Source organism: Nerophis ophidion, linkage group LG07, assembly GCF_033978795.1.
Source record: "Nerophis ophidion isolate RoL-2023_Sa linkage group LG07, RoL_Noph_v1.0, whole genome shotgun sequence".
Lineage (NCBI taxonomy): Eukaryota > Metazoa > Chordata > Actinopteri > Syngnathiformes > Syngnathidae > Nerophis > Nerophis ophidion.
Window position 1 is genome coordinate 42,889,912 of NC_084617.1, and position 25,902 is coordinate 42,915,813.

At 37.9% G+C, this 25,902-nt stretch overlaps 1 protein-coding gene and 1 long non-coding RNA gene across 7 annotated transcripts in view; one reads left to right on the plus strand and one right to left on the minus strand.

Moving 5' to 3' along the window:
* The window catches only part of LOC133556360 (tight junction protein ZO-2-like), a 148,057-nt gene that overhangs the window by 110,385 nt on the left and 11,770 nt on the right, over positions 1–25,902 (minus strand). The window lies entirely within an intron of this gene.
* LOC133556365 (uncharacterized) lies at positions 19,238–21,913 on the plus strand. Its single transcript, XR_009807503.1, has 6 exons — positions 19,238–20,284; positions 20,400–20,648; positions 20,777–20,882; positions 20,983–21,220; positions 21,307–21,459; positions 21,549–21,913. It is a non-coding gene; the product is annotated as an uncharacterized LOC133556365 (long non-coding RNA).

Below are 25,902 nucleotides of genomic sequence, written 5' to 3' on the forward strand. Positions count from 1 at the left end.
AATGATCATGAGAACGGTGAGCAAAAAATCCCAGAACCACACGGGGGGACCTGGTGAATGACCTGCAGAGAGCTGGGACCAAAGTAACAAAGGTTACCATCAGTAACACACTACGCCGACAGGGAATCAAATCCTGGAGTGCCAGACGATTCCCCCTGCTTAAGCCAGTGCATGTCCTGTCTGAAGTTTGCCAGAGAGCACATGGGAGAATGTCATGTGGTCAGATTAAACCAAAATAGAACTTTTTGGTATAAACTCAACTCGTCGTATTTGAATGAAGAAGAAATCTGAGTTGCATCCCAAGAACACCACACCTACTGTGAAGCATGGGGGTGGAAACATCATGCTTTGGTGCTATTTTTCTGCTAAGGGGACAGGACGATTGATCCGTGTTAAGGAAAGAATGAATGTGGCCATTTTGAGCCAAAACTTCCTTCCATCAGTGAGAGCTTTGAATGGTTGACCAAATACTTATTTTCCACCATAATTTACAAATAATTTCTTTAAAATTCCTACAATGTGAATTCCTGGATTTTTTTTTCAAATTCTGTCTCTCACAGTTGAAGTGTACCTATGATGAAAATTACAGACCTCTGTCATCATTTTAAGTGGGAGAACTTGCACAATCGGTGGCTGACTAAATACTTTTTTGCCCCCCTGTATATATACATACACATATATATATATATATATATATATATATATATATATATATATATATATTAGGGGTGTAACGGTATGTGTATTGAGCAGTTTTGTGGCTGACTAAATACTTTTTTGCCCCTCTGTATACATACATACACATATACTGTGTATATATATATATATATATATATATATATATATATATATATATATATATATATATATATATATTAGGGGTGTAACGGTATGTGTATTGAGCCGTTTCGTTACGGGGGTTTCGGTTCGGTTCGGAAGTGTACCGAACGAGTTTCCACACGGACATATTAGGTAGCGCACCGCACGTTGTCTAAACAATGCAGAGCGAGGCACACGGCAGGCTAACAGCGACCGGGCTAGGACAACATGCAAAACCAAAGCTGGAAGACCCTTCTGCCTCGTTAACATCTCCCGTTTGGGAACACTTTGGCTGCGCGGTATGATACAACAATGGAGGACGGAGGTTTGCCGACATTGTTCAGCAGCAGTAGGGTACGCTTCTGCCAACACGTCAAACATGCTAACCCCTTTGAAGCGTCACCACCGCATTCAAGCAGCCACTCCTCGGCCAGCCAGGCACGGCTGAAGCAATAACAAATGTTTTTATAGCAGCAGATTTAAGACCATCCATCCATCCATTTTCTACCACTTGTGCCGTTCAGGGTGGCAGGGGTTGCTGTATTGCAATAAAAACTAGATTTTGACCCACTTGTACGGTGGAAGAACAATAAGCCCATATGACCTCTTACTGCCAAGTTAGCCAGGCTGGGGGGGGGGACTTAAACAAGTTGAAAAACTTATTCGGGTGTTTCAGTGGTCACTTGTACGGAATATGTACTGTACTGTGCAATGTACTAATAAAAGTCTTAATCAATTAATCAAAAAAAGCACTATATGTAGAAAGGTTTTGTTAAGAAACCATTCTAAGCCTTATCTTATTTAGTTTTTATTTAAATATGTTGACCACATTAACCTTGGCAATGGACCCTGTGTGTACTGTATATGTATGTTATGCCATTGTTTACAAATTTGGTAAATAAATAACCCAAAAATGTATATTTTGTTGTTTTCTTACTGTACCGAAAAGGAACCAAACCGTGACCTCTAAACCGAGGTACGTACCGAACCGAAATTTTTGTGTACTGTTACATACACCCCTAGTATATATATATATATATATATATATATATATATATATATATATATATATATATATATATATATATATATATATATATAAATATACACACGTTTTCTTCGTCGGAAGAAAGCCGAAAGTTGCGAAGCAAGGTAACCGAGCCAATCAGGTAAAAGTGTCAACTATCAAGTTTGGTTGTGCCATCGTTGTCAAGCGGTTGATTCTTTGCATGGATTGAGAAAAGAAATTGAAAATGAGTAGTGCCAAGAGCGAATAGATTGTGGATTTTTTTTAAACATAGTCAGACCAATGTGGTCTGTAAATGATGCAATGCACTCATTCCCACCAAGACCGGTAATAGCACAGCTGTAACTTTCTGGCACTAAACCTGCAGAAAGTAGTTCTTCTCAGGTTTCTCTGTGATTACATTTTCACACTTAATTTATTATTTTCATCATCCTTATTTGATACCAATTGATAATAATTATTAGGGCTGCAACTAATTGATTAAATCGATTAAAATTGATTATAAAAATAGTTGGCGATTAATTTAGTCATCGATTCGTTCGATGTATGCAATGCGCATGTGCTGAGGTTTTTTTTTTTTTCCTAAACCTTTATATATAAACTGCAACATTTACAAACAGCTTAAAACAATAATCACAATAAGTACAAAAACAGTACAAAACAGCACCAGGGCTGCGCTGAGGCTAAGTCTCATGAGGTAGCAGTGAGCCAGCCAATGATGTGTCACGAGCAGCTCACGTGACCACGCTGTAGCCTTTGTGGAAACGTTCGAAAAATGGCGGAGGGAAACAGCACGGATAGTTCACCGGAGAAACATCTCGAGGTTATAAAAGTGTACGACCTAAGTCGTCAAAAGTGTCGGAACACTTTACTTTAAAGAATTCAAAGACGACATTTCCTGCAAAACGAGCAGCATGGACCTCGCGTGCGTGGCACGAAGGACAACATTGCGTCGGCAGCACCTGAAGAGGGGGCATGGATGAAGAAAAAAGTTCACGGTACGTAACTTTTTAAGTCCATAGTCCGAGTACATTGATCCGTTGTGTTCGTCTTTATGTGTTTTTAATATGTTGTTAACGAGGAATTTTTTTTAAGGTAATAAACGGACAGAAGTATCTCAGGTTGGTTTCATAATAGATCAATGTAGCCGGTGTTGTGCCGAATTCAAAGACAACTTGGATTATTCACCTTGTTATGTACATTTTTATGCCGAAAGAGGCGATTTTAGCCGAGTTTAGCTACTTTTCGAGACGGGTGACGCAACCGAGTGACGTAAGCGCGCTCCCGACAGGGGGTGCATTTTACGGCGGGGGTGAAGAATTCGGCACAACACCGGACCCGATAAAGCTATATAATATTTGTGTGACGCTTTAGTAATATAAACGTTACGAAGGTGCTGGAATAATTCATGCTATTTTTAAGAAGCAGCCTAAAATGAATCCTTTATTATTCACAACAGAAAAATGTAAAATATCTGACTCAGTTCTGATCTGATGAGTTACATTTCTGTGTTATTATTGTTGTATGCTGCATCCCCAATGTCCATTTATTTCATTTAGCTTTTTTTTAATGTGGTGGTGTAATTAGATAGATAGATAGATAGATAGATAGATAGATAGTATTTTTATTGATTCCCTCAGGGAGTTTCCTCAGGAACATTTAAATTACAGCAGCAGTGTACAGAATTGACATCGAATTTAAAAAGTAAAAAATGGGGGAAAAAAAGAAAACATTTTACAATAAGAATAAAAATAAAAAAGCAACATAAGAATAAAAATATAACGGTAAAAATAACAATATAACAAGAAAAACTAGGCAGCAGTGACCATGATATGAAAAAATGTGCCATTTACATCAGAAATTATTAAATAAATCAACTAGGTATGTATTGAGTTGCATGTAAATGTTGCTACTATGTACGTTCATGATATGGTTTATGTCATTTCAGAAAGAAACTAGCCAGCATTAGCGACTTCGTACAAAGGAACGTGTGCATACCAAAGCAAGCGGCTGCACTGACTGATGCTATCCTGAATATGTTGCTAACTGACTTGAGGCGACTATCAATGGTGGAGGATGACGGTTTCAGAAAAATTATTTACGTCCTCAACCCTGGTTACAATCTTCCCTCGAGGACCCATTTTGCCAAACTGATGGAGAGGAAGTATAAGCTGACATTTCAAGCTGTGTAAACTGACATTAAAGCCACCCAGAGCAAAATTGTTCTGACCACTGATGTGTGGACAAGTGTAGCCACGGAAGCCTACCTCGGCCATACATGCCACTACATTGGAGATGAATGGAACATGAGGTCAATCTGCCTTACGACCACGCCACCAGAGGAAAGACATTCAGCATCCAACATCGTAGAATGGTTGGAATAGGTAGTAGGCAGGTTTGAAATTCCCCTAAGCAAAATTATTCCTATTGCGCATGACAATTGTGCACTTTATAAAAAAAAACATTTTTCTAACACTTGCCTTGTTATTGTAATGTTTGGCAGGTCGAAAGGACATGGGGCCAGTATGCGTTTTTTCAAAAATAAAGTATTGGAAAGGATAGAAATGTAGTTTGTCCTTTTTATCCGATTATTAATCGATTAATCCAAGTAATAATCCACAGATTAATCGATTATCAAATTAATCGATGGTTGCAGCCCTAATAATTAATATCGGGGCCAGTGTTTACTCATCGGTTTTATAATCGTCCATGTCCAAAATAGCGATGCATCTAAAAATCGATTATTTCCCCACTTCTAATGCTGACTGGTTCCTATTCTGCATGGTTATTAAATTGAAGTCAACCAATTCTTCCTAAAGTTGTTATTTGTTGGGAAATAAGTTTTGTTACTTGTAGCTTTGAAGTGAAACTGAAGCATGTGGAGTAGCATGTAAGCCTGAATTGTTCGATAACTTAATGATATTAATAGCTTTAAATATGTATGACCACTTTTCTTCTTCATGGGGACTCTGGATTAAGATGTGCTGTTCGCCAATGTGGCTGTTCACTTTTCAAACATGCTTTTTCATTTCAAAACCCCAAGGATAACAGCTCCACGTCATCCTTGTTCTTAAAAGCTAAGAGCAACCACTCCGATTGTTTTAGCTCATATTTTATTAACACACGTTTCTTGGTTAGCTTTAGTAAAAAATGTACTTGTTATCTTTCTGTAATAAAAATGGAACAAGATTCATCCAGCCAATTGCAAATTAAGTCAAGATCATTTCATCATCATCTAAAAAAAATTCCTTGTGATGACCTTCCTACTCAAAATGTCGTCAGGGAAAGTTTAAACTATAAAGGATTTTACAATATTTGTCAAAGTATGACAGTCATCATTACTTTCTTTAAAAAACTATCCATCCATCCATTTTCTACCGCTTGTCCCTTTTGGAGTAGCAGGGGGTGCTGTAGCCTATCTCAGCTGCATTCGGGCAGAAGGCGTTGTACACCCTGGACAAGTCGCCACCTCATCGCAGGGCCAACACAGATAGACAGACAACATTCACAATCACATTCACACAGTAGGCCATTGCCAAATTATGTTCTAAGCATTGTATACATGAGCAAACTAAGGGTCCCATGCAAAATTGTAGTGTCGCCATGTCACTTTATCAACGAGACTGCATAAAATATGTATGGTTAGTTTCATAGTTAAATGTGACTGTCCGTCATTGCATTTTTATTAATTGCATGCATTTTTCATAGTGTGTAGGTAATGCGCGTCAGAAAGTGTATAAAGTCATGTTTTACACAATAACAACACAGTGCTAAGACAATAGTCCATTAAGACTGACATGAATAAACAAACCATTGTTTTTACTCGCGTGATGTGCACAACATTGAAACAGAGTGGACAAAGGACACTTTGTAAGGAATAAGAACAACAACATAGTTGTTTATAGTCACAATGAAAACAAATCAAGTTGACAGCAAATTATTTAATTTCCCTCTTTGTATGAATATAAATAGCTAATGATATCAGATTTTAATCCCAACATCTAAAAGAAAAACACATTGCACTTCAATAAAACAAAAGATAAATGGGCCCTTAAGGATTAAAAAATGGAATTGTTTCTTAAGCATTATTGTTGTAACATGGCTATGTTGTATAGCCAGCACCACTGAGAAACGACAGATACAAAGAAGGTTGTGTACTACTTAGCTGCAACACACTGAAGCTATTGTTGTTTCCCAGTCTGCAATGAAGACTGTCCATAATAATAGTGGTACTCATAGTAGTCTTGCTGTTTACAGAACTTTTCCTTGGGGAGCAAAAAAAAGTGAAAGTTAATAAATAAGCAGAGTAAGTGCATTGATCAGTCGGGTTTAGTAGGAGCTTTCTCATGAGTTTGCTCAACCAGTCCACAGCGTGGACAAGAAAAAGACATTTGGCCGTGTGCTTCAAGAGTACAGTTAGTACAGTACGACTACTACACACAAGTTTGTTGCTGAACAACTTAGAGTAGAAGCTTGTAAGCAGTTATTACTTGTTGGGCCATATGGTTTACGGGTCGACGCAATCGTGGGGTTGGCCGATAAAAGGCAATTTATAGTTAAACGAAGAATACCAGGAAAATTGACATAATGTGACTGAAATGCTGTCATCTTGAGAACACGGGACTTTTGTCTGGCAAAATTAAAATTGTGTCTGGGAACTCTCATTTGTCCCCGGAACATTCCCCGCCCTCTCCTGAACTCAACACATCGATCGAAGTCGCTACTGAAAACGTTACCCTACGAAAGTCTGTGGAAAAACTGTAAAACTCATCCCTTACTCCAAAATAAAGTAACATACATTACTTAAATGATTTATACCAAATTAAATCGCAAACTCTTGAGAACAACGGCACACTTACGGGCCTTCACAATAACAGCGCTGTGCGCTACATACACAAAATAAAGGTTATAGAAAAACAGCTTACAATAAGCACTACTTTTTGTTACCACATTATTGTGCGTTGACTTGGAACACTGGGTAAAATGATCAATGATAAATTGCATCAATAAATGGAGGGATTAATGAATTTGCTACAGTAAAACATTAATACAGACAGTGTATAATCTAATAAATGCTGTATATAATAGCAGAACAGCACACCCACCTGGCTGTAAGTACACGAGAAATTGCACATCAAGCACTTTGCCTAATGTATCTTGTTTGTTTATGTACAGTTGTATTTAAAAAAGTTTACATACACTTGTAAAGAACATAATTTCATGCCTGCCTAGAGTTTCCAAAAATTTCTACAACTCTTATTTTTTGTGATAGAGTGATTGGAACACATACTTGTTGGTCACAGAAACATTCATGAAGTGATTTTTTTTATGAGTCTACTGAAAATGTGACCAAATCTGCTGGGTCAAAAGTATACATACAGCAATGTTAATATTTGGTTACATGTCCCTTGGCAAGTTTCACTGCAATAAAACGTTTTTGGTAGCCATCCACAAGCTTCTGGTTGAATTGTTGACCACTCCTCTTGACAAAATTGGTGCAGTTCAGCTAAATTTGTAGGTTTTCTGACATTTTAATTTTCCTAAAGGAATCAATTAAGTACTATCTATCTATCTATCTATGGACTTGTTTCTTCAGTATTGTCCACATCTTCTCAATGGGGTTTAAGTCAGGTCTTTGGGAAAGCCATTTTAAAACTTTAATTCTAGCCTGATTTAGTAATTCCTTGACCACTTTTGATGTGTCTTTAGGATCATTGTCCTGTTGGAACACCCAACTGCGACCAAAACACAAAATCCGGGCTAAAGATTTTAGGTTGTCCTGAAGAGTTTGGAGGTAATCCTCCTTTTTCATTGTCCCATTTACTCTCTGTAAAGCACCAGTTCCACTGGCAGCAAAACAGGCCCAGAGCATAATACTACCACCACCACCATGCTTGACAATAGGAATGGTGTTCCTGGGATTAAATGCCTCACCTTTTGTTCTCCAAACGTATTGCTGGGTATTGTGGCCTAGCAGCTCAATTTTTGTTTCATCGGACAACAGATCTTTCCTCCAGAAGATCTTATGTGGTCCATGTGATCAGCAGCAAACGTTAGACAAGCCTTAAGGTGTCGCTTTTGGAGCAAGGGCTTTCTTCTTGCATGGTAGCATCTCAGTCCATGGCGATGCAAAACACGATTGACTGTGACTGACACCTGTGTTCCAGCAGCTTCCAATTCATTGCAGTCCTGCTTTTTGGTGGTCCTCGGTTGACTCTTAATCATCCTGACCAATTTTGTCTGAGCAGCAAGTGATAGCCTGTGTTTTCTTCCTGTTCACGGCAGTGCCATGCACTTTATAATTACAAACAATTGTCTGCACGGTTGCTCTTGGGACCTTAAGCTGCTTTGAAATGACTCCAAGACTTGTTCAAGTCAATGATTAGTTTTTTCAGATCTGTGCTGAGTTTCTTTGACTTTCCCATTGTCGCGTTTGTAACCGAGTCTAATGACTGCATCACATGAGCCCTATTTAAATGGGCTCAGAGAAGTCAACAGTTGGGAAATGTGGCCTAAAATTGTAAGCTATTTGGAGACACTGCAAACAATATTGAATATAAATAAGACAATGCAGTCAGTGCAGAATAGAATGGTATATAGTATCACACATCACTAACAAATATGTGCCTTAAGCTCAATAAATGTTGGTAAACACTGGCCTATAGTGTGTACGCCCTAAAATAAATTCAAGAATTAGCTAACATATAATGAAAACAATTGCAGCAGTATGAAATGATCACGAGCACAGCAAGACCACTCTTAAATCCAACCACAGGACAAGCGGAGTCATTGTTGTGCACGATTGAGGATCATTTCCTCATGAATGAGCAATATTGAATATCATGTCTTTGCACAAGAACTGCCAGCAAGCCAACTCAGGACACAGATACCTTAGAAACACAAACACAGTTTATTTATAGTTTATCCAGTCTTCTTCCTGTTATTTTCTAGTAATTACCATCCTATCTTTCTTACCATCAAGACAGGACAAAACTGAACAAGCGTGTTTGCTACTTCAAATGCTTAAATTATGCGTATTACCGTATTTCCTGTAACAACAGGAAGTGGGAAAGGGAATGCCCAGATTCGCAATGAAAATAGAACCATATGTATTTTAACTCATTTGTCATTTGAAGTTATTAGTTAGAACTGTAAGAGGACAAATTTCGCCACACCTAGTGTGTGTGTGACAATCATTGGTACTGTAAGACAGTAGTTCTCAACATTTTTTCAGTGATGTACCCCCTGTGAAAATGTTTTTAATTCAAGTATCCCCTAATCAGAGCAAAGCATTTTTGGTTGAAAAAAAGAGATAAAGAAGTAAAATACAGCACTATGTCATCACTTTCTGATTTATTAAATTGTATAACAGTGCAAAATATTACTAATTTGTAGTGGTCTTTCTTGAACTATTTGGAAAAAAAGATATAAAAATAACTAAAAACTTGTTGAAAAATAAACAAGTGATTCAATTATAAATAAAGATTTCTACACATAGAAACAATCATCAACTTAAAGTGATTGCAATAGAGATCCATCTGGATTCATGAACTTAATTCTAAACATTTCTTCAGAAAAAGAGAAATTTTTAACATCAATATTTATGGAACATGTCCACAAAAAATCTTGCTGTTAACACAGAATATTGCATTGTTGCAGTTCTTTTTACAGTTTATGAACTTACATTAATATTTTGTTGAAGTATTATTCAATAAATATGCTCTTTAAGGATTTTGAATTGTTGCTATTTTTAAAAAAATCTCACAAACCCCTTGGCATACTTTCAAGTACCCCGAGGGGTATGCGTACCCCCATTTGAGAACCACTGCTGTAAGAGGACATTAAAAGTAAAAACGATTTCATTGTAGTAATTTTTATATGCTTTTTGCAATCATCAACTTAAAGTGCCTTCTTTGGGGATTGTAATGGATATCCATCTGGATTCATGAACTTAATTCTAAACATTTCTTCACAAAAAGAGAAATTTTTAACATCAATATTTATGAAACATGTCCACAAAAAATCTAGCTGTCAACACTGAATATTGTTGCAGTTCTTTTCACAGTTTATGAACTTACATTCATATTTTGTTGAAGTATTATTCAATAAATATATTTCCTAAGGATTTTTGAATTGTTGCTATTTTTAAAAAAAAAACCTCACATACCCCTTGGCATACCTTCAAGTACCCCCAGGGGTACACGTACCCCCAGTTGAGAACCACTGCTGTAAGAGGTCATTAAAAGTAAAAACGGTCTCATTGTAGTAATTTTTATATACTTTTTAATAGAATATGTAAAAGGACAGACTAAAAAAACATGTTGCAATTATATATTAACATACATCCTGTACATACATTCACTTTTATTTTGTATTTCTTGTAATACAATAGTCATAGTAATGTTGCCATTTAAATGTAAAAAAATAGCATTGATTAATAACGCTATTGCTCTTCTGACTTTCATAGGCTGCAGGATAATTTGGGTGTGGTGTGTTGGAAGCACAAAGGAAGGAAGATTCTGCTACAGGAAGTAGATTGTAAACTATCACACCCTCTTCCTGTCATTCCGCAGATAACATCCTCGAGTGATGTTCGGCCACATAAAACAAGAAAGTACACAGACACATAGATGCATATCATCATATAATACATGAGAAATGATGCTTTCACAGTTTGAATGATGCCCTGTTTTGGCTTGTTACTGACAGAGAGGTATTAATGTGACAATATTTTATACTTATTCACAATATTTTACTGTTTGTAATAGCTGAATAAGGTAACTAAAATATACAAACAGCTCTAGGAGTGATGATAAATGCTAGGGACATTACAATATGAAAATGTACAAAACCCAAAACCACTAAAGTTGGCATGTTATATAAATGGTACATACAAACAGAATACAATCCATCCATCCATTTTCTACCGCTTATTCCCTTTCGGGGTCGCGGGGGGCGCTGGCGCCTATCTCAGCTACAATCGGGCGGAAGGCAGGGTACACCCTGGACAAGTCGCCACCTCATCGCAGGGCCAACACAGATAGACAGACAACATTCACACTCACATTCACACACTAGGGCCAATTTAGTGTTGCCAATCAACCTATCCCCAGGTGCATGTCTTTGGAAGTGGGAGGAAGCCGGAGTACCCGGAGGGAACCCACGCATTCACGGGGAGAACATGCAAACTCCACACAGAATACAATGATTTGCAAATCTATTTCAACTTATATTATATTGAATAGACTGCAAATACAAGATATTTAATGGCAGCAACACATTGCAAAACAGTTGTCACAGGGGCATTTCTACCACTGTGTTTCATGGCCTTTCCTTTTAACAACACTCAGTTTACATTTAGGAACTGAGGAGACCATTTTTTTAAGTTTTTCAGGAGGAATTATTTCCCATTCTTGCTTGATGTACAGCTTAAGTTTCCATTCTGCCTTGATAGCTGGTGAAATTATATCAGAGGAAGGGTTACATTTGAAATAAACATGTTTATATTTAATATAATTTTCTCCTGGTCCTGATGTTTGATAGTTCATAAAACATATAAATAATTATTGATATTGACCAAACTAAAACACTTATAGCCATATCACCCAGCCCTAACACCAAGTGATAGCTGTATTGTTCTTAATGATTTACCTGCAGTTGTCAAATGTGGCCAGAAGATTTAGAATCTGTCTGATACATTGGCCTTCAACTTCTGATACAGGCTTGCACAGTCTAAAGTTCCTAAATACTTTTACAAAGCTGCATTCACTAAACGATGATGATGTCATGCACTACAATGAGGCCAGTATCTACCTGGAGTTCAGTGTCACACCTAATGTTTAAAACTGGGGCTCAGACCTGCAACATTCTACCTTTTGAACACAGTGTAAGTAGTACATCAATTGTATCAAAAACGCTGGCACCAGGAAACTCAAAAAGCTTCTTACTCTGTCGTCAAATGAGCTAATCCAGTAAATAGCTTGGGTGAAGCACCAACTTCTACAAACGTCGGCATGAGCTGAAAAATTTAAGTTGCTCTCATAAAAGCAAAAAGGTTTCAAATCAGAAGTACAAGGCATCTATCGGATGTACAGGACGAGGACTGTGTGTGCATGCGTGCGTACCGCTGTTCGTGACAAGTGCAGGGCCCAAAGAGCTGTGAGAGAGTTTACTATCTGGCATTTCATTAGGTTGCCTGAGACAAGTGCTTCACCCTCACTGGCTGAGCTGTTGCCTTGTCATCAGCTTCTGACAAACGTGCCAACACCATGAAGTAAAAATGCTGCCACCATCCCCCAGCCATTAATTAGTGTGATATTCAATTCTAATACGCTGTAATAGAATTGCAGGTACAACAATCATATCCGTTTGGACAGGTTTTTCATGAAGTGGCTTTGTTGCATGAAGAAGGAGATACATCATTCAATGCTGTGGGAAAAATCTGACAATAGCAAATTGCAAATATTTCAAAATGAAAGAAGACAGAACATTAAAAAAAATCATGAAATTTAAGATAAAAAAACAATAGTTTTATATTTAAATTGTAACCCATAAATTGCAACCGAAATATACAAAGATTCCTACCCATATTAGTACAAATTGTACAACTGCCTGAATGTTACATGATATTAAGGTAAAAATAATAATAATAATTAATTGGTGCACTTTTTCACACATTGCTTTTTGTTTCACTGAATAAGCATTGATCACTTAGGTCATTTTTTCAGTGCATTTATTGGGAAAAAAACAAGAATTGAATCAGGGTTGCATGAAAACCATATAAATTATACATCTTTTAATACTATCGTTGTCGTGATAATGCATGTTGGTTCCGCCCGATAGTAGCTGAGATAGGCACCAGCGACCCCCGAGACCCCTAAGGGAATAAGCGGTAGAAAATGGATGGATGGATGACTTGTTCCACCTGTGTCCCGGCTTCTAAGTTAGTAATCCTGGCCTTCATGGTGGCAAATAAACTACGTTATTTCCAAGTCCTCACTGGAGGACAAGGATTAGCTAAACATGCTACACTACTAGAAGTGTAACGGTACGTGTATTTGTATTGAACTGTTTCGGTACGGTGGTTTCGGTTCGGCACGCGGGCGTACCGAACGAGTTTGTAAGCGGACGTCTTCACAAGCTGCTCTGCTTTCTGCCTCTGTCTCAGCAGCAAGCATTGTCGCGCCCACACAACCATCTGATTGGTTACATACAAAGCCAATCCGCAGTGCGTATTCAGAGCGATGTAACAGCCAATCAGCAGTGCGTATTCAGAGCGATGTAATCAATGCTTCAGCGTCGAGCAGATATTCGTTTAGCAGGGGAGCAGCGGACAGGGTACTAACCCCAAATTATAAAAAACACTTCCCAGTCACAACTATTACAAACATCACTATGAGCCCGTTGACCTTCTAGAAACTTAAACTGCAGCTCAGCTCACTCGCAGTTCTGGCTTGAAGTGAAGGCTAAAAATACATTTTAGCGTAATGTTAGCTCATTTTGCTGTGCGTGTGCGCGCGTGCGTGTGTGTGTGTGTTAAGGGCAGCAAAGCCATGTCTGTTATTTCATTGAACTCCATTGTGTTTAGGGATGAACAGTCTCTCCTATTGCTATTGTACTATTTTTCAGCTATAGTTACATCAATCAGTAATGTAGCAGCCTGCTATCACATGTTGACAAAAATATAACATTTACATAATAAAAGTCAACTACAGGCTTCCCAAATGCTGTAATAAATTAAGCATGATGAGTTGACTTGAAACGGTTTAATGTTGCACTTTTTTTATGTAGAAGAAAGTTTTTTTATTTTATTTAATCAAAGCAACAACTTGAGGCACTTTAATGTGGATTAACGTGGGCATGATTATTATAGTGTTCCCTATGTCAAAAGGATAAAGCCATTGTTTACAAATTTGGTAAATAAATAACCCCAAAAATTATATTTTGTTGTTTTCTTACTGTACCGAAAATGAACCAAACCGTGACCTCTAAACCAAGGTACGTACCGAACCGAAAATTTGGTGTACTGTTACACCCCTATACACTACACACTGAAGAAGGACATGCTAAACTCAAATTAGAGCTCTTGAATGTAAACAGAGGTGGGCAGATCGACACAAAATATGGACAGTAACAATACCAAGTACCGTACATCCTTGAATTGCAGCCGGGGCGCTAATTAATTTGAAACCTCTTCTCACTGCTGCGCTTACCAAAGGCATGCGGTAAAAGTAAGCATGCTCTAATTATTTTAAAACCTCTTCTCACTCCGGCACTTACCATAAGCATGCAGTAAAAATTTTAGTGTGATGTAAGTTTGGACCTTAAATCCTATTGAATAGCTCTTAATTTTCTTCCCTTTATGCAATTTCAAATTACCAGTATTGAAATCAGCCTCCTCCATTTTGAAAATGATGACAGGGGAAGTGTCACTCGTGACATCACGAGTTTGACCAGGCGGTAATACTAAGCATGCGCTAATTATTTTGCGAAGCGTGTTTGACCCGGCAGTAATTCAAGGCAGGCGCATACTATATGCCCTGCGGCAATTCAAGGAAATACGGTATATAATAATTTCACCTTCATTACAACATTGGTTAAATAGATATTTTTTTACTAGCAAAAAAAAAAACATTTTGTTATTTTTATAAATGTTTACAAACTCAGGAAATAAGTCCCTGGATACAGGGATACTTTATGGGCAAAAACCAAAACATTTAGATCAGAGCCAATATAGGAAATCATTTAAATATTTAAATAATATTGTGACACACCATCTTGTGTTTTGGTCTGATTTTAACTGTGATCAAAATTAAATCATTCAACGATATTGAAAATGTATCAGTATCAGCGTTGGTTTGACCAATATGGTACTGTAACTTCATGGTATTGGATTGATATTTTACATTTGTTTTTAAATTTGGGTATCGAAACGACAAAATAATAATTCCTTTTTGCATTTTGAAACAGAAAGTGACCAGATATTAACAGTAAATTAACAAGAAATTTTGAGGAAAATAATACAAAAGGAAATGATGCAATATGCTACTGAACACTGTATGTCAGTAGCTAAATTAGGAGTCCTTGTAAACCATTTTGATATGTTTCTATTACCATTTATATGCCAAATAGCTGGGTTGCAAATGACGTCACATCCGTTTTTCTTCTTCGCGGCTTAATTCACATGATTGTCAACCAGCTTGAGCATAGCATTAAAACAAGTGAGTGTAAGTGTATAGTTTGAGCAGCAAATGTTGTATTGCTGTTCTGGTATTGGGTGTTCCAATCTTTCAAATAGAGAGATAGGAAAGAGCTTTAATAGAGTGCCGAAAAAAGTCGTTCATAAAGGTAATAAAGTCAGGGAAAAAACGGCTCTTAAAAATATCACTTTTATCATCTTGTGAAATACGATCGGACCATGCTCATGTCTGCAGTGATCACTTTGTAAAATGTTTGTTTAAACATTGGATTTTTTTTAGATACTTTCATTTGAGTTTATTCTCTACTATACCAGTAGTGTTTGAGAGCAGAACTATACATAAAAAAAGGATAAGAGATTGCAATAGTTTGTGTTCTTTTGTGGTTGCCATGCCTAAATATAACTCCAAAGACCTGCTCGTGCAAATAAACTAATGTCATGTTAAATCCTGGTAATAAAGGGAAAGCCATGTGTTCACCTCCCAGGGGGTGATCAAGGTTGATGGGTCAAATGCAGATAATTTCACCACACCTAGTGTGTGTGACAATCATTGGTACTCGGGCTGGGCGATATGGCCTTTTTTTAATATATCAATATTTTTTAGGCCATATCGCGATTTACGATATATATCTCGATATTTTGCCTTGGCCTTGAATGAACACTTGATGTATATAATCACAGCAATATGATGATTCTATGTGTCTACATTAAAACATTCTTGTTCATACTGCAATAATATGCTACTTTTAAACTTTCATGTAGAGAAGGAAATCACAATAAAGTCAATTGACCAAAACTGTATTTATTAAACAGTTAAAAAGTGCAAGATTGTCAGAGACATTTTAAGTGTCAAATATAAATGAGCTGCATAATAGAAAATCAAATAGTATTTGTCCTTCGCTATGTGGTAGGTTATACGGACATTATGAAATTCTCTTCATTCTCTAGCAGGTGACTTTTCAAATTATGCTACATATTAGCAGTGATGCTACTTTTTATAGCAACGCTTTTGGCCCACACTTGAGAAAATTACGATTGTCTGTTTGACATATTCCCACTTGAAGCCAAATCACCGCCAGACAATGGACCCCCTGCTGTTTTTCTTGGGAATTCATTTTTCCTTCATTCGCACCTTCTTTCTCTCATATTACCACTCGCATGGCTCCGCTAGCATCACAGCTAACGTTACCCATGCTGCTACCTCTCTGCTGGGCGAGGGCGTATACGTATATGACGTATGACGTGACAGTATGTGACGTATGTAAGAAAGTGCGCTTGTCTGTGAGAAGGAGAGACAGGAAAGAGCGAGGAGACCCTGTCATGTAATGCCCGCAGCTAAAAGCAACTGCGTGAGAACGTATACTCAAATATCAAGATATAGTCATTTTCTATATCGCACAGAGACAAACCCGCGATATATCGTGTATATCGTTATATCGCCCAGCCCTAATTGGCACCTTAACTTTTTTATTCGATAGGGATGCCCATAATATAGCATATTTGGTGCTATTTGCTAGCATTAGGAAAATATCCTTAAATGTATTAATAAACTAGATGAATAAATCTCTCGTATGCTCAACAGCATAAACTGAATCTTGATATTGCTAACAAACATTGCTGAACAACAGGAACATCTATAGCTAAATAAAATATAAACTTCACACCATGAAAACAAACTGCAAACATGAATTGTGTCACACCTGAGTGAAGTCTTGTCTGGGTTTAGTCTGGTGTCATGTTGTCTTCAATCAATCAATCAATGTTTACTTATATAGCCCTAAATCACTAGTGTCTCAAAGGGCTGCACAAACCACTACAACATCCTCGGTAGGCCCACATAAGGGCATTTCCTGTTTTATTTTGAAATGTTAACTCTCCCTCTCGTTTCAGGTCACTTGCCCTTCCTCCTGTTTCACTGGTCTAATGGCTCCCCTGATTGCCTGATTGTGCCCACCTGGGTCACACTCCTTCATGTGTATAAATGTCTCGTCCTCCTCTTGTCTTGTGCCAGAGTGTCTCGTTACTTCGTGTGCGTACCTCCAGCGTTCCCTTGCCATAGCATTGTCCACAGCCACAGCCATGTTTCTTGTACCTTTTTTGGATCCGCGGGAGTATTTTGATTTGTAAGTTTTCTCAAGTTAGAATATCTTCCTAGTATCACCTCCGTTGGAGCGGCTTTTGTTATACTTAGTACTTTTTTTGTTCATAGCCCCTTTTTCCCTCTGTAGACGGAGCGTTTTGAGTTGTTGATATTTTTGTCAGTTTAGAGTTCAGGTCAGTTGTGTTTTATAGCCTGTTTTGTTTCTCCCGTTTTGGACCCCTTCCCTTGTTCAAATAAATATATTGTCTTAAAATCCTGCATCTGTGTTCAGAGTCCTGTTGTGGTCGTGACAAATTGTAGATGAGACTAATATTTGTACCAGGAAATCCACATGTATCCTTTTTGTTCTTAGCGTCACGATCACAGTAGCCCGGCACTCGTTAAGTCATTTAAATATGGTACTTAGTAGAAGTGGGGAAGTAATTGATTTTTAAATGCATTGCAATTAGGACATGGGCGATTATAAAATCGATTAGTAAACCAGCTCCTTTATTATAGGGCACTTATATTCCAGTTTTGCGCACATTTTCAACAATTTAATAAATGTAATGGTATTTATTTTAACTGTTTCTTATAGCAAATGTACTGTTTTTAACATTTTGCAAGTGATAAACGCTTATTTAGTGAAACAAAATGTAAAACTATATCAATATATATACTGTATATATAAATTAAAGATGCATAAATAATCAAATTTTAATGGAATCGTAGCTCCTGAATCGTAATCTTATTCGAATCGTGAGGTGGCCAAAGATTCCCACCTCTAGTACTTAGCGATGCCCAAATAAATCCAACATTTCTTGGATTAATGCTTAATTTGTGGACCCCTCCAAATGTAAAGACATGATGTGCGTCCAATCCTTTCTTCTTTAAATCCTTTTGTGAGTTTAAGGCAAGTAGTAACGTCTTGGTGATGATAAAAGGATTAAATAATTCAAAAAGGATTTTTCTTAAGAATGTATAAATCTAGCGCCAAATATATAAGCGTTCAAAATATATGCCTAAATCTGCACTGATACAGGAAAATGAACATTAGCCGAGTGGGACTCTGTGTAGACCATCACCCCTAGGTGACTGCAACCCAGCAATAATGGTTGAGATAAATACCATTATCGCAGAAGAATGCAATATAAATTGCCATGTAGATTTAAGACCATATCGGCCATTCCTGATGCCTATCCATTAAAATATGGTCACCCTAGTATTGTTTTGTTTACCAGATTAAAATAATTGAAATTTGGATGTTCCTGAATCGATTCGAAATCCCCCACAATCTAATCACGATGCATCAAAAAAATGGTACATCATCGTAAGTACTATATGGGATTTGGGTGGAACACCAAACCGTTGGCCTTTGAACCCACTTTACAAGTAGGGGGCAGTAAAAGTATCCATGATGCAAACTCAACAGCAAGAGATGTAATAGCACACACAGGAATTTTATCCAGCAACCCTCCCAGCAGCTGCACCTTCTCACATGGCAATGTTCACACCGGTCAGGGAATTTCTACAATACACAGCAAGTGTTCTATGAGCAGAAAAGGCACATCTAATGTCACAGACAATTGTCATGAATACAACAGCAATGATGACTTGAGTCATTACAATAAAACAGTTATTAATAAGCATACACAAAATAAAGCAGTTTTAAAATAAATATTACAGGGTTTCCCACACAACGAAAGAATTACGGCCGCCACAAATAGATTTTTCAGCTTTTGACTCGCTCGACCGCTCATAAAAGCAATGGGACTGTCTGTGAATGGATCTTGTAGTTACAACTACGGTGCAGTAGGTAGCGGTAGCCTACTATGCATTGTAACTCCGCCAATTGCACTTAATTCACCTGGTGGGTCAGAAGAGGAGGAAGAAGAAGACGACAACGACGACGACGAAGTAAAGGAATAACGGACCGACCGGATCAAAATACGAGGGTAAGACGTATTGACAAACAAGTTCAAAAGTGGTCCGAACCTGTGCAGTGTGCAGCACCGACTCAGATTTTTTTCATTTTTATTTTCGGGACCGGGGTAGACACACGCAGTAACAGTCACCTGTTACCATACCGACGAGCTAACGTGTCCAGGTTATAACCCCGTTGTCAATAAACACACGTGGAGACGGTGCTTCAGACACTGCATTAATACCGAAAGCTAAATTGTGCACTGTCCACTGCAGCATGTCAATGCAATGAAAATAATCAAATTTGAGCCAACCTGCTGTTAAAATGGTGTCCAGGTTAATGTTTTAGCCATTAAAGGCCCTTCATTTCAAGATTTCAACTGTGATCGGGCTTTAAACAGGTGGCTGACCTGTTCAGATGGGTATAACTGCTACTGGTCAAATAATGTGAAATAGCATTTAATTTTACATGTATGCAATGCCATTTAAATGTAATTATAGATGATGATGATAATAATAATAATAATAATAATAATAAATACTGTGTGGTGTAAATAGTCAACGGGAAGGATTTTAGTAAGATATAAGCCATAAGCACTACACAGCCAGAAAAAAACCTAGGCAGGACAAGTAAAAATATTGATGAAAGTACAGACGTATCCACAGCCAGGCAGTTCGATGTGCCTGTCCGGTATGGATATAGAATTTCATCAAAATCTTACATATCCTGGGTCATATATGTGAATACTTGCTACTTAGCTTTCTCTCAGATACCTGGATAAGGAGGGGCATGTTTTCAACTTGTTCCTGGACCTGGTTGAACTTGCTGATGACAAAGCACACACTATTGTGACAGCCATAAAGACTGCAATCTGTAAGAAAGGCCTGCCAACAGAAATACTTTATGGAGTGGGGAATGATGGAGCAGCTGTTATAACAGTTATTATTATACATATCATGTAAAATTGTTTGTTATAACCTTTTTGTGACTGATTAATTTTATATTAAAAAACTTTTTTTTTAAATTCAGGGCGTGTGAAGCAACTTACTGACAGCTATTCAAAGATCGTGGGTGTGGCTTGTGCTGCCCATAGATTAGCCCTTGCCTGCAAGGACTCATCCAACCTTCAGAGATCACTTGCAAGATCACCACTTATTCTTCCGCAACAGTGCAAATCGCACTGCAATGCTCAAGGCAGCATCCATCACCCTTGGTGTTAGTGACTTAAAAATTAAGGTAATTGTAATTTGATACTGTAGTAGTTATCTTTTGTGTATTCATAATGTAAAATGTGATAGCATAGTTATTTTCTGTCTATTACAATATTCTGTCTTTTTTGCAACATTTCCAGGAAGTAAAAGACACACGTTGGCTGCCTCAGCACAAGGCAATTGAGAACTTGCAGAGAAACCTGCCAGCAGCCCTGGCAGAGGAGGCAGAAATGCGTAGATGTCTGGTGGCAAAGGGTCTCTACACTTTTTGTGCCACCTACAGATTTGTGGCTGCTGTTTACCTGCAAGCGGATTGTTTGCCCCACCTTGCAAGTCTCTCCAGAGTATTTCAGAAAGCAGACGTCAACTTCCTTCGTATAAAGGAGATGGTATGCTGAATGTGCACATTTAATTAGTGTGATCAAAGTCAGTGTGTTTTGATACATTGAAATAGGGGTCCTTTCCATATCTGACTGGTAACAGCAGCTATGTTTTTTTGTTTTGTTTTTTAATTTAGGTCTCTGTCACCATTAATACTCTGGGGAACATCAGAGAAGCTGGACAGACTCCACTCCCGGGATCATTTCTGTCTCGCCTCCACAAGGACCTGGATAATTCCCAAGGTCTTAGGCCCTTTAACATACAGCATGAGGAGTAGAGGGATAGGAGAGGACGGAGGGCAAGTAGATGGCCAGGAAGCTCATCTTCCTATGTTCATTGTAGGTCATCCACCCTTACCTAAGTGGCCTGGAAAAAAACCTTCACCCTCGGTTCCATGACCTGGACATACTTGGGGCTTTCGGTGTCTTTGGACCTAAATCGGCTGCTCTGCAAGATGACTCTGCTAACATCGACAATCTGAGGATTCTTGCCAGAAAATTCTGCCCTGAGCAACAGAATGAGGTCCTGCAGGAGTGGACTTCATTTAAGAACCATGTCGTTACTGGGGCATTCAAGATGGGTAAATTAAACTGATTTATAACAATAGGATAACAGGATATGATTAATAACACACTCACTAACTATTGCCGAATTTGTTTTTTGAAGGACAAGATCCAGGCTGACATCCTTACTCTGCTGGCAAGTGAGTTCGACGAATGGGATAATGTCTACCCTTGCCTCAGCATCCTTGCAGGCATTGCCTTGGTGATCCCCGTTTCAAGTGTTAATTGTGAACGGGATTTTTCTACTCTGAATAGGGTAAGAGCATCACTCTGAGGAGCAAAACAAATATTTTCTTTACTGGTGCAGTTTATGACATTAACTTTTTTTTTTTTGATGAATCCTAGGTGAAAACAGACCTGAGGAATCAGCTGCAAGGAGAACACCTGGCTGCCTGCCTGAGAATCTCCACCAACGGACCTGACCACAAAGACTTTCCTTACGATAAGGCCTTACACTATTTTTTTCGGAAGCCCCAAAAAATTCATTGCCCTTACATAGGGTGCAAAGTCTGCAGGCAGTAGAAAACACATGGTTAAGTGTAGGGAGTAAAACTGATGGCAGTCTAAAATTCAAGATTTTTGGAGTGGGCTTTAAGAGACATTTTAGCTTTTATATTTTATAATACTATATATTTTTTGTAAGAACCACAATTAATAAATATATTTCAGTGAATAACTAATTGTTCAAATCTGTATATGAATATGTCCATAAAGTGTTATAATTATATTCCAACTCCGCGTTCTTCTTGGTCATCGCCTTCACTGTGTTGCTGAATCTTTTGCAATTTGTTCAATTAATAATGGAGACTACAAAGAAGAAAGCTGTTGGTGGAAAGCGGTGTATTGCGGCCGGCTGTAGCAACACAAACACAGCCGGTGTTTCTTTGTTTACATTCCCTGAAGATGACAGTAAAGCTTTACTATGGAACATCGCAGCCAAGCGAACATGGTCCCTACCACATGTCAAACGTCAGGTTTCGGCGAGAAAATTGTGGTAATAAGTCGGCTCTTACCGTAGACATTAACAGAGAGCTTGCGTCGTTCCTTGTGCACCTGTCAAAGAGGCAGCTACGGACTCTCTTGCCTCCTCCGACTGGCCGCCCTCGAACCTGGTATTCTTCCATCGAGGAAGAGGGGGAAAAACCTCAGCCTGGCCCCAAAGTCTGCCCTTCCTTCGCCTCGTCGAGAAACGTGGCTTCCCTCAGAGACACTGGCGTCACCACACCCATGGCCACACCCCTCCGACTTTCAGGTACCATATAATCTCACTAAAACACTAGTAACACAATAAGCAGATTAGGGATTTTCCAGAATTAATAACATTAACATCTGAATCGCTCCCACTGCCCTCACCTTTTTTTTTTCTAGTTCTTCACTCTAACTTTCCTCATCCACAAATCTTCGCACAAATTAATGGGGAAATCGTTGCTTTCTTGGTCCGAATCGCTCTCGCTGCTGGTGGCCATGATTGTAAACCATGTGAGGATGTGAGGAGCTCCACAACCCGTGACGTCACGCGCACATTGTCTGCTACTTCCGGTACAGGCAAGGCTTTTTTATTAGTGACCAAATGTTGCAAACTTTATCGGCGATTTTCTCTACTAAATCCTTTCAGCAAAAATATGGCAATATCGCAAAATTATCAAGTATGACACATTGAATGGACATGCTATCCCCGTTTAAATAAGAAAATCTCATTTCAGTAGGCCTCTAATGGTTTGCTCTTTCTTCTTACTTTATGCCATTTTTTCTGTATTTATGATTTATGTTTTGTTTTATTTTTTTGTTAATTTTATTTGTTTGTGAATGCTTGTATTGGATTCCTACTATAGGAAGGAGATTTATATGGCCCCATTCATCACGGTTTACCTGACACATGAAACATGACAAATTGGGGGGTGCAGTATCTACTTCAGCCACCAAATGCCAGTAGAGTGTTGAATATCTTAAAATGTGTTTTGTGGCAATTCCAACTTTTACCACAACATCAGTTGCTATGTAGAGTGGCGCTTTCCATCATTTTCAGGAGACATCATTGAAAAAATATTAACCCCCAAAACATCCCCCCTCTTCCTCTCACGTGAGACCCACCCGGGAATGATGCCTTCCCAACTGTAATACAGTAAATGCACGACATAAGACACACTTGGCTCTTTCATTTCTAAATTTGTACAACCTTGCATTTGCGACGGGGTAAAATTTCATGTGTGGCCACAAAAAAAGGAATACCATAAATTACTAACTAAAAAGCTGTTAATTTTTTCCTACGCTTCGAATGCGGTCGTTTATAAAATGTATGGCTTTTCCTTCGCTAACAGCCATGATGTTTTGTGTTCAATAGTTTTCATTAAACACAAGCAGGGACAGTGAAATGGTGTGTTATTGTTTTTACTACAGCGCGGGTTGAAAACGTACTTCCTGTTTTAAAGCCTTGAACCGGAAGTAGAACCGTCTGTAGCGTTTCTGCTCAAAAGGATTCTTCATTAATCACTCCAAGTAACATTTGTAAGATAAACAATATAACTAAAACAATTCATACTTCCTTAACCGTCCCATGTGTGATGTTTGTAGGAGCGTGTTCATGCATGTTTGTACGCGCTATCGTAATGTAATGAAGCTAGCGTCATATGTTAACTGGTATCTGTGTTAGTATTATTTACTTACAATGGCATTATTTTTCTATTGTTTCAGTTTAAAAAATTCCTCTGTAAATTTTTTAAAATCTCCGCATTGAGTTATTGAGTCTGTTAAGTTGATTGGAGAGCTAGCTTTGCAGATAGTGGGTCCATGACATTTTGTTTGATCAGCCGTTTTACTGTTGTGTGACAGGCACCGTTTGGAAACAATTCAGGTATTTAAATAAACACAAAATCTTTCTGTATTACTAACCCATTTTACAGTCTGGTGCGGCAAAGACATGGAAAAATACTTCTTTCATCTAAAATTTTGTGGGTGCGGCTTATATTTTGGTGCGCTCTATAGACCAGAAAATATGGTGTATGTGAAACACCAATGTGTGTGAGGAAGGCATACATTCTTGTGTTGTTCTGTAGCCATTCCTCATCCTCCAGTCCTGCAGTGATAATGATACTAGCCGAGGATTAGGAATAGAAGTGCAATCACACTGTGAATGGACATTAACCGTGCTGATTTATTTATTTCGGTTTCACTTTGAAATAAAAATACTGCCTAAGAAGTCAACTGGGTGTAATTAGACATGGGAAGTAGTAAAACATGGCAACAAGCACACCAAACATTACACTATTGCATGAGAACAAGCAGAGCTGAGTGTTCATCCAGAAAACTGCCTGAATCTTTTATAATCACTCCAAATAAGAATATGCCCTTGTCTGTTGCGCAATAAAATGTGGGCGGGATAAGATAGAATAGAATAGAATAGAATAGAATAGAATAGAAAGTACTTTATTGATCCCTGGGGGAAATTCAGCACCCCAGTTCGCTCACAGTAAACAATATTAATAATAAATACTATATCAATGACATATATTATATTATTTATTATTATCATTATTAAGGAGGACTGTAATAAATAAAAGCAGGCATGTGATTTGACCAAAATGAAAAAGACTGAAAAAATTTCCGGGGGTCTGGGGGACAAAGGCCCCCAGCCAGGTCCAGGTGGGGGGGAAAGGGGGGCAACGTCCCCCCGAACCTCCTGGTTTTTCACCAATTCAACATGCTAAAATTAACAAAGACAGCACCATTTGAAGAAAATATTTTTGTGTTTAAAGACATGAAAACATCATTAATAGAACATACATACCCCAATTATCCTAATGAATCACTTTATATGGTTCAGTCCCAACAGTATTTAGTCACTAATATTTACATCTTGTGTTCATTTCACTTCCACAGGTGTCACATTGATCAGTGTTATCATCTACAGTTTATTTACAGTATTACCACATTACTTCAGTTCACTTCACACATTTACTTGCTCGGAGAGCCCTAAAATGAGCTTTCCTTGCAAATTTCTGAGCAGCCTGCAAATTCCTTTTAGTCTCTGCTTTTGTAGCTTCTTTTTTGGATTTCACAGCCAACTTCTGCCTCTTAGACTCTCTCTCCACTTTCATCTGCTCTAGATCATCCCTGTACCGCTTGCTTGAGGCTCTGATCTTGAGACACAGTTTTCCGTTGACAGGGTCCATGACGATGTTTTTCCTAGAGAAATGTTGAACTGATGATTTCTTTTTAGCTCTTAGGCCATACTTTACTGTTTGGATTGCACTGTATGTGCACTAATAACAATTCACAGTTTTGATATATATGCCTAATAGCCTACAACTTTAGTTATAAATATAACAAAATACCAAATGTAAACATTTCATTCTTTTCGCCAAAATAGGATATAAATTTATGAAAATAATTAAACATGTTTAGTATTGTTTACTCATATTTGAAAATAGGAAATTATAATAATGTGAGGACATTGACATATTGCATGAAACAAGTGTGAAAATATTTACCTTCAAGATTGTTACACCACTGACAATATTGTTTCAAGAGACTACATAAGAACTTAATATTACAAAATAGTATTATATGCAAATTTATTTCAAATAAATTGTTAGCTGGAATCAATAATGCGACTCTTTGAATTTCTGTAATTTCATAATATATTTTCACGTGGCTTTTTATTTTTAGAAAAACCCATTTATATTTTGCAAAGCAATAATTG